Raw genomic sequence first — 8,533 nt, 5'->3', positions numbered from 1 at the left:
GGAGTAAGAGCTCCCAAGTTTACAGCATCTGCCACCTCAACCACTCAGAGCCATTGTCCCCGTGGGCCACATGACTCCAGCAAGGCTTGTTCCATGGGCCGCCTGCCTTGTCTTCATGGTCATATTACTTCAATGCCCTTACTGCTCTTCGCACCATGAGAAAGACTTTGGTCGGGGCCACTTTTCCACCCCCTACAGATTACAAGGGACGAGAGGTTGAGGAAGGGTGTCCCTTGCCTCCCAGGAGGCCTGGCGGGTTCTCGTGCGTTCTTTCTTCAGCAACTTTCACACTCTTGCTTATCTCATACTGTCATTTGGGTTCGGAGTTGTGAGAATATAGGAATGAACGTGCAAAGTGCAACCTGCTGCAACACGGAGTTGCTAGCTCGTGGAACTCTGTCCGCCCTTGTCATCCTGGGTGCTTGCTTCTGTCGGGCACGTATTTGTGTCTTGGTTTCTCATAAGCTGCTCTATCCCGGACGACCTCCTGTCTCTCCACCTACCTCTCCTCTTCCTTCCGTAAAGACTTCTTCCTCCGTTTGTCGCTTTTAAGTGGGTACGCTCTGGGGTTCTGTCTGTGCCATCTTTTCTCTCTAGGTGACATATTCCTTTCTTAAATTCTGTTACGGTACGAACACAACATGAGATCTATACCCTTACTACATTTTAAGGGCCCAATATAGTACCTGTAAGGACAGGCATAATATTGTGCGGCAGATCTCGAGAATGTATACAAATTGCATAATTGAAACGTAATACCTCTTGATGAGCAACTCTCCTTCCTCCTCTTCCCCCAGATTCTGACAACCACCTGATTCTATGAGTTCGACTATTCTCCTTATCTCATGTAAGCGCAATCATGCGGGACTTGCTCTTCTACGACTGGGTTACTTTGCTTAGCATGTCTCCAAGACTCGTCCCATGTACTCTTTTTTTTTTTTCACTTTATTTTTTTCTATTGGGGTAAAATATAAGTAAGATTTACTTTTTAAAACCATTTTAAATGTACAGGTCAATCCGTAGCACTAAGTACATTCACGTAGTTGTGCGACCATCACCAACATCTATCTCCAGAACCTTCCCAACCTCCCAAACGGACTCTGTCTCCATTAAACACGCCCTATTCCACCCTTCCCCCTACTTCTCTCAACCGCCATTCTACTTCCTGTCTTGAGGATTCCGACTCCACTAGATATCTCACACAAACAGAATCACACAGTATTTGCCCTTTTGTGGCTGGCTTCTTTACTTAATGAGTGTTGTTAGGACAGTTAGCTTCTTTTTCTGCCATTGTATACGGGGCATGCTAAAGTAGACTCTGACATTTAGAGCTTTGGGCAGCAAGGACATGACAGAGAGGAGAGCATTATCCAGAGATCCTTTGTATCCCTTAGTGGAAATGCGAGGTGTATGTGAATATAAATGTGAAGAAGGGTATTTATGAATGATGGGTAGTTCAAGAGGGTAGATTCTGCCAGATACTGCTTTAGCCTGTCCAGTATTTATTCTCCTCTAGTTTTATCAATAGAACTCCAGTTTTCCAAGGGGCAGCAATGTGCAAAGCTAAAGATGAACATTTCTCTGCCTTCCTTGTAGATTGGAGTGGTCATGTGACATAGCTCTTGGATAGGTTTCCAGGCTTTGGAAAACTCATTTGACAGTTGTCTCTTTCTTCTTTCTGATTGGGAATGCAAAGGTGATTGCTGGAGCACCAGCAATCATACTGCAAGCATGTGAATAAGAATCCCATCCTGGGGTCCCTGACAATAGCCAAGGTCTGCTGCACCAGTCACCGACTACTGACCTTTGCATTTTTTGTGATTTGAAAGAAAAAAAAATCATGCACATCTTGTTTAAGCTGCTGGTATTTGGTTTTAGTGCTACAGGTAGATACACTCAATCTCTCAGTGCTAAAGAGACTGATTTCTGAGGCTCAAGTTGGGTTAAATCAGGTCATGAGGTGGACCAGGCGATGAGGGGTTCTTGTTCACAGAATTAAAGTGATTTGCCAGAAACAGGAAGTGGGGGCGATTAGGTTGCAGGATATCTCCTCTGGTCACCAATGTGAGCTGCACGTCCGACTTCCTGTCAGAGTCCTGAGAAAGGGACAGTCAGTCAGTCATCTTAGGAGACTTTTCCAGGGCTGGGGGAGGGTGGGAATTCTGCCCATTAACACGAAAGGAGCCCCACCAAGGACAAGCCATCACGACGAATCAGGAGTCTACCTGCTTGTGGCTTTGTGCTCGGTCTGCCTTTAGACAGGTGGGAAGTTTAATTTCCCTAGGGAAGAACCCCTGGAAGAGGTGGTGGGGAGATACAGTCAAGAAAGGTCGTTTTTAGGACACTGTAAATCTCGACATGTTTCTAAGTGATCACTCGCTTATCCACTCAAAAAATGTTTACTGTGCATCGAAGAGTAGCCATTCTACTAAACGCATGAGATGCAGAGATGACCTGTAAAGCCGCCTGTGACGTGGCCCCTGGATTCCTCTTCTACTCTGTTTCCTAGTACTGCCCCTTCCTCCTCCTCCTCTGCTTTATCTGCACGGCTGGACTTTATGCGTTGGGCACACGCCTCCTTGGAGCTTTTGTACCTTTTCCTGCCTCTGCCTGGAATGCTCTTCTCCCAGGTACTAGCTTGGCCGGCTTCCTTGGGCCTTGACTCTATGCCACATCCTCAGAGACGCATCCCCAGATCACGTCTCCACAATAGCGACCCCCTCCTCCTCCGCTCTGTCCCCTCACCCTGCTTTATTTTCCTTCATAACACTTATTACCACCTGACGAATATTTATTGACTATGTGTTTGTCATCCCCCGCTAGCACGTAACGTCCATGAGGGCAGGAGCTTTGCTTTGCTCATCGTGAGGACCCCGTGTTTGGCATGGGGCAGAAGCTCCATGTGTATTCGTTAAATAAATGAACATGGGCCTCGCCCTCGAGGAATGCCCAGTCCAGGAGAGGAGCGGACCAAGTCACAAACCTGCCGTCTAAGTGTAATGACAGCACATTGGGGGAGGAGTGGGGGGTGTGAGTGAGGAGAGGAGGGGTGCCCAGTCCAGACAGGGACAGCTTCCTGGGGAAAATGACTCTGCCAGAGACAGAGTGGGAACTGAGGGCTGGTGCAGAGAAAGAGGATGGGGCCTGGTAGGTTAGCCATGCAGGGCAGGTTGGGGACCCTTTTGTCCCTTAAGTCAGGGGAAGAGGATGGAGGATAAGACAAAAGAATGGCAGGTGGGAGTGTGGGGTCACGATGGAGGGCTGAGATGGGCCACCACACAACTTGGTTCCAATTTCAATGTGGGAAAGAGATATGAAATCAGCTTTAGGACCAGGGGTAACATTCCCCTTGGGAAGAGATTTCTTTAAATAGCTTAATGAGCCCCTTTGGTTGTGGAAACATGGCCCTGGGGAACGCTGAAGGCTAAAAGATTCCTAAATGGCTCTGCGTAAGAAGGGGGCTGGACTTTCAATATTCAACTCCAAAAAGTGGGGCTTAATGAAGAAAGTGGGCATGGCAGTTGGGTAGGCAATCAACCCTACCTGCTGGCAACAACACCTTTCTGCCTCGGGATAATAAATTATTGGCTGGGGGTGAGGTGGGGGTTGAGGGGAGAAGTAGCAGGACCTTGGAGATAGGAGAGGTGAGAGATCTGGGGTTCCAGGGAAGGGGTAACACAATGGGGGAAGCTGGGGTCCTAGATGGGAGGCCACCAAGAAAAGTCCACAGCAGTGGGGAGGCCTGGGCATACAGGGGTGTGCTGGAGAGGGGCGTGTGGCAGGGCAGGCAGAGGAGGGCACCAGGAACCAGAGTCTGGCAAGGGGCGAGCTTGGGAGCCCAAGAGGTGAAAGAGATTGGAGACCCAGAACGTCAGCCCGTGAGAGCACTTTTTGTTTGTTTGTTATCTCCAGTGCCTGGAACAGTATCGGACACATAATGAGGAACCGATTAATATTTGTTGCATTAATGAAAAAAAGAAGGTCCCTGGATGATCGTAATTTTGGTGCCAGAGTCCCTATTGGTTTCTTGTTTATAAATGGTTGGACACTTCAAAACTGAGTCAAGGTCCTCAAAATCCTGCCATATCTGCTGTTCTGTTATGATTGGAGAGCTAAGGTGTTGGCAAGTGTCAGGAGTAGGATGGAGAAGATGCAAAAGTTGGAAGGACTGCGTCCTCCGTGTGTGACTTTATTTGTATCATGAGCTGAACTGTGTTCTCCCCACATTCCTATGTTGAAGCTCTTTATCCCCAGGACCTCACCATGTGACTGCATTTGGAGAAATAGTGGTGCATTAAAGAGGTAAAATGAAGTCACGCGATGGGATCTAATCCGCTATGACTGGTGTCCTTATAAAAAAAAAAGAGAGGAGGACACACACAGAGGGGAGGCCGTGTGGAGACACAGGGAGGAGGCGGCCGTCTACAAGCCGCGGAGAGAGGCCTCAGCAGAAAGCAGCTCTGCTGACACCTTGGCCTTGGGCTTCCAGCCTCGGGAACTGTGAGAAAATAAACGTGTATTGTTTACGCTCCCAGTCTGTGGTATTTTTTTATGGCGGCCTGAGTAAACTGGTACAGTGTGGATACCAGCACTTCGTGGGTGAGATGGGATGAGAAATGCACACTCGCAAGTAGGTTTCCTCCCTTCAAAGAAAGGGGAAGGGTGCTGTGACTTCCAGGGCAGGGAAGTGCTTCTCAGACAAACAATCCTTGGGGGAAGACCCTGTTTGTTGTTTAAATTTCCAATTCGTTGCAGGTCAATACGTAAAAGAACATAATAACATGAATTATTGGAAAACCTATTAGACATACAAAACACAGGTCAACTGTTTTCATACCTGGATATCACCACAGGTCAAACTGCTATAAAAGTTTCTAAATGCTTCCTCTCAGTATCGGTCCTTGCGTCATTTTGCTTCTAGCGGCACTCAGTCTTAGTAACACCAGTCTAAGGTGATCCCCCTCATTCTTGAAGTCTGGCTTTAGAGGTCCAGCACGTGGCTAACCGTGTCCAGCTGGGAGCTCTGGAGGGGCCCTGCCAGCTGCCTTTTCAGCGATGGGGCCCTGCAGAGGTGGCCAGTGAGCGGCCTGGCTGCCAGCAGGCTGGGAGGCCCTTCTCTGCAGCACGGAGAAGGGAAGTGGGCCTCCTTCCCTCCCGAGAGTCGCGAGGTGAAGAGTGGGAGGGAAGAGGAACATCCAGATGACGACAAGAAGACAAAATTCCTGTCCCACCACACTAGCTGTCTTGGGTCTGAGAGCCGCACCCGAGGTGGGTTTCCCGTCGAAGCCGATCTGAACGCCACAGGACTGCAGAATGCAGCTTCCTGCAGCATATGAGTGAGGCGATCATGGAGATGACATGGCGACAGGACACTTAGCGAAGTCTTTCGAGGGCATTTTCTACTCCTCTGCAAGTGGGAGTAGCTTTAACATGGACAAAGAGCCCAGCTCCTATCAGAGGTCTGTCGAGACAGTGACTTGGGGAAATTGTGACGGTTTGGAATAGCTACGGTGAGGACTGGGCCTGGCCGGGGAAAGGTGGAAGTGTTGAGGAGCGGCAGTGGAGGCTCCGTTAATGTCGAGAGCACGAATTTGAAGGAACGTCAAGCCACAGGAATGAGTGAGTTCCTTCAGAAGCTTCCAACCCCTGGAGGTGGAAAAGAGGAAGTGGCTGGATTGACGAGCAAGAGAGAGGTCGAAGTGATGTCCCATAGGCTCTGGGCTGGGCACAGAGCGAGGGCAGGGTACAGGGATCCGAGGAGGGTAAAAGTCTGCTCAGGGCGAAAACATGTGCAGTGGGAGGAAGAGCGGCAGGGAAGCCGGACACAGAAGGCCATGGCCTGAGAACGAGCTCGCAGAGTTGAGGTTTCTGGAGCTGAGCACGTCTGGGTGCTCAGACAGGGGAGTGAATGTGTGAGGTGTAGACAAAGGTGTTGCGCCAAGATCGTTTGAGGCCAGGTTGTGGGCTGGGTGCCACGCAGAGCTGATGTTAGCTTATCTGAGATTTCTTTCCATTGTCAATAGTGGTTAAGGAGGCTCTGGAATATAGTAGGTATATTAGAAGTGCTGAGTCATGGATCTGCTCTTGATTGAGATGAAAGCCTCCGAGGGTCAGGTACAAAAGTTTCGGTTCTCATTGTAGAGCTTTGCATAATTTACATAGGTTCTCTGGAGGACAGATTCTGTTTGACCATGCGACTCATGGAATCATGGATATTTACACATGGTCCTTTTTTTAGAGGTAGGGCAGTCCCAAGCCCGAATTGCCTGAGGAAGTCCCGGTTTACTTCTGATGTCCCGAAGTAATTGACAGGATCCTGATTCACTTACTAAAGTGTCTTGGTTTGGCTGATAAAATATATGGTCACTCCACTTGGAGGTCACTGGTTCACACCCTTCTTTTCATAAATGTGGACATGGAAAAATTTACTTTCCCTTTGCTTGCAGCGATTCCCACACCCTTCTGGAAAATTAAAAAGCTAGTGAGAAGTTCAGCTGTCCTTGTGTGCTTATTCATATGTTCAGATGAAGTGATGTTTATTGACTACCAATGAATGCTGTACACTTTGCAGGTGCACAATAAATAGGAACCAACACACGCCACCTGAAATTTCTTTGTGCTGCCCATATTCTGCCCTGTGCATGAAGAATCTGGATTTCGGCCCACGGCTGTTGTGTTTCACAATGTTTGTTCTAACTTATTAAAATCACTTGGGCAAGCCCAGTGCGATGGTTAATTTTTATGTGTCATTTTGACTGGGCTAAGGGATACCCAGATAGGTATTTCCGGAAGAGATTAGTATTCATGTCGGTAGACCGATCCCTCTCCAATATGAGTAAGCATCATGCAAACTGTTGAGGGCCACAGGAGAACAAAAAGGTGGAGGAAAGGAGAATTTGCTCTCTGAGCTGAGATCTCCATCATCACCTGCCATTGGACATCAGTGCTTCTGGTTCTTGGGTCTTCGGACTCAGACTAGGACTTGCAGTTCCCTGGTTCTAAGGCCTTATGGCTGGAGCTTGAACTACACCCCAGGTTCTCCTCAGTCTTAAGCTTGCAGATTGCAATTGTGAGACTTCTCAGCCTCCATCATTGCATGAACCAACCCTGCATAATACATTTCTCTCTATATAGCTTTTTATATCCTAATGGTGCTGTTTGGAGTATCCTGACTCACACACCCAGCCTTCACGTACAGAGCGATCTCCATTCTGGAGCTCACATCCGCACACACCTGATCGTTTGGCAGCAAGCCTTGAGTGATTTCGTTGGCATAATTGATCAGAGATATTGATTTTGAACATACTTTGGCTCAGGTTTTGCCTCTTGTTGACAATGCAGTCTCAGGCCCGGTTGTGTCCACGGGTGGTTCTTGAACTTAATTAACTCCCAGGGAGGAAACTGTCAGCTTCAGGCCACATCCTAGTTCGTTTCTCCAGGCAACCCTGTATCTAAACACAAATATTCTAAGGAAGAATAGTTTTCTGCCCTCAGAGAGAACGGGTTTAATCATTCCAGGCTTCAATAGTTCCCCCCAAATGTTGCCAACATACAGTCCAAATGATCGATTTTGTCTAACATCAGGAAGGAGGGTCCTCTGAGGGGGAAAGTGGTTATTCCGCATCAGCAGAGAAAACAGCTGATGGATGGGTTTCCTTGTCGGCCGGTTCTTTCAGGATTCCATATACTTAATTCCTGTCTCATGCTTTATTCAGAGAGATGGCAACCAGCCAGCCACCTTTTTCCCTACTGTCCCTGACTCAAGATTTGCATTTCTATGGGGAACCCTCTGTGGACTGGGCACCTCTGCCAGCACAGACTGTGTGTGGTCCACCTAGGTGGCAGGAATAGGGTGGGAGCCCCCGAGGCTGGGAGGGCTCCTTGCAAGCCCATGGGACTGTATTTAACAGTCGTGAAGAGTGTATCCTTGGGCAGAGAGCCAGGAACAATCTGTGTAACCCACTAAGCTAATTACTCTCGCTGCAGATGGTGTCCCCCACTAATCCTCTTGGGTTTGTCATAATCCAGCCTTGTTCTGGGAGAGCTGCTGGGTGGCTGGCCTCAGTGCAAATGGGCCTTCTGCTTGGGCAGAAGAGGCTGGGTGCCCGCTCTGAGGGGCTGGGGCTCTGGGCTCTTGAGTCCAGGAGAGTGGGTGTGAGGACCGTCCAGAGGAGGGCTGCCAGACCTACAGCCCCTGGAAGTCGGACCAGCCTCCAGAGCAGCCGGACTTTCTGCTGCTGCATGTTCCCCTGAGGCCCAAGGGGCTCAGGGAGCTGGCCATGCCCTTGCGCTCTCCAGAGGACGGTGAGTCTGTGTCCCTCAGGTCACGCACCCGAGGGCAGCGTGTCTTGGCACTGGGAAGTCACGGCTAATGGGGAGGTGCTTTAGCCTGAGACTCTGGGGAGGAACGTCTTGAGCAGGATGCTCACGGTGATGCAAGCTTGGAGTTCTTCCCCCAGCCTGCCGGGCTGTTTGGCGTTAGGTCATGTTTCAACAAGGTGCAGCTGAGATTCAGGCTCCTGCTCGTTGATTT

The sequence above is a fragment of the Rousettus aegyptiacus genome, unplaced genomic scaffold, assembly GCF_014176215.1.
Source record: "Rousettus aegyptiacus isolate mRouAeg1 unplaced genomic scaffold, mRouAeg1.p scaffold_m13_p_16, whole genome shotgun sequence".
In the NCBI taxonomy this organism is placed as follows: Eukaryota; Metazoa; Chordata; class Mammalia; order Chiroptera; family Pteropodidae; genus Rousettus; species Rousettus aegyptiacus.
This window is presented reverse-complemented; position numbering follows the sequence as displayed.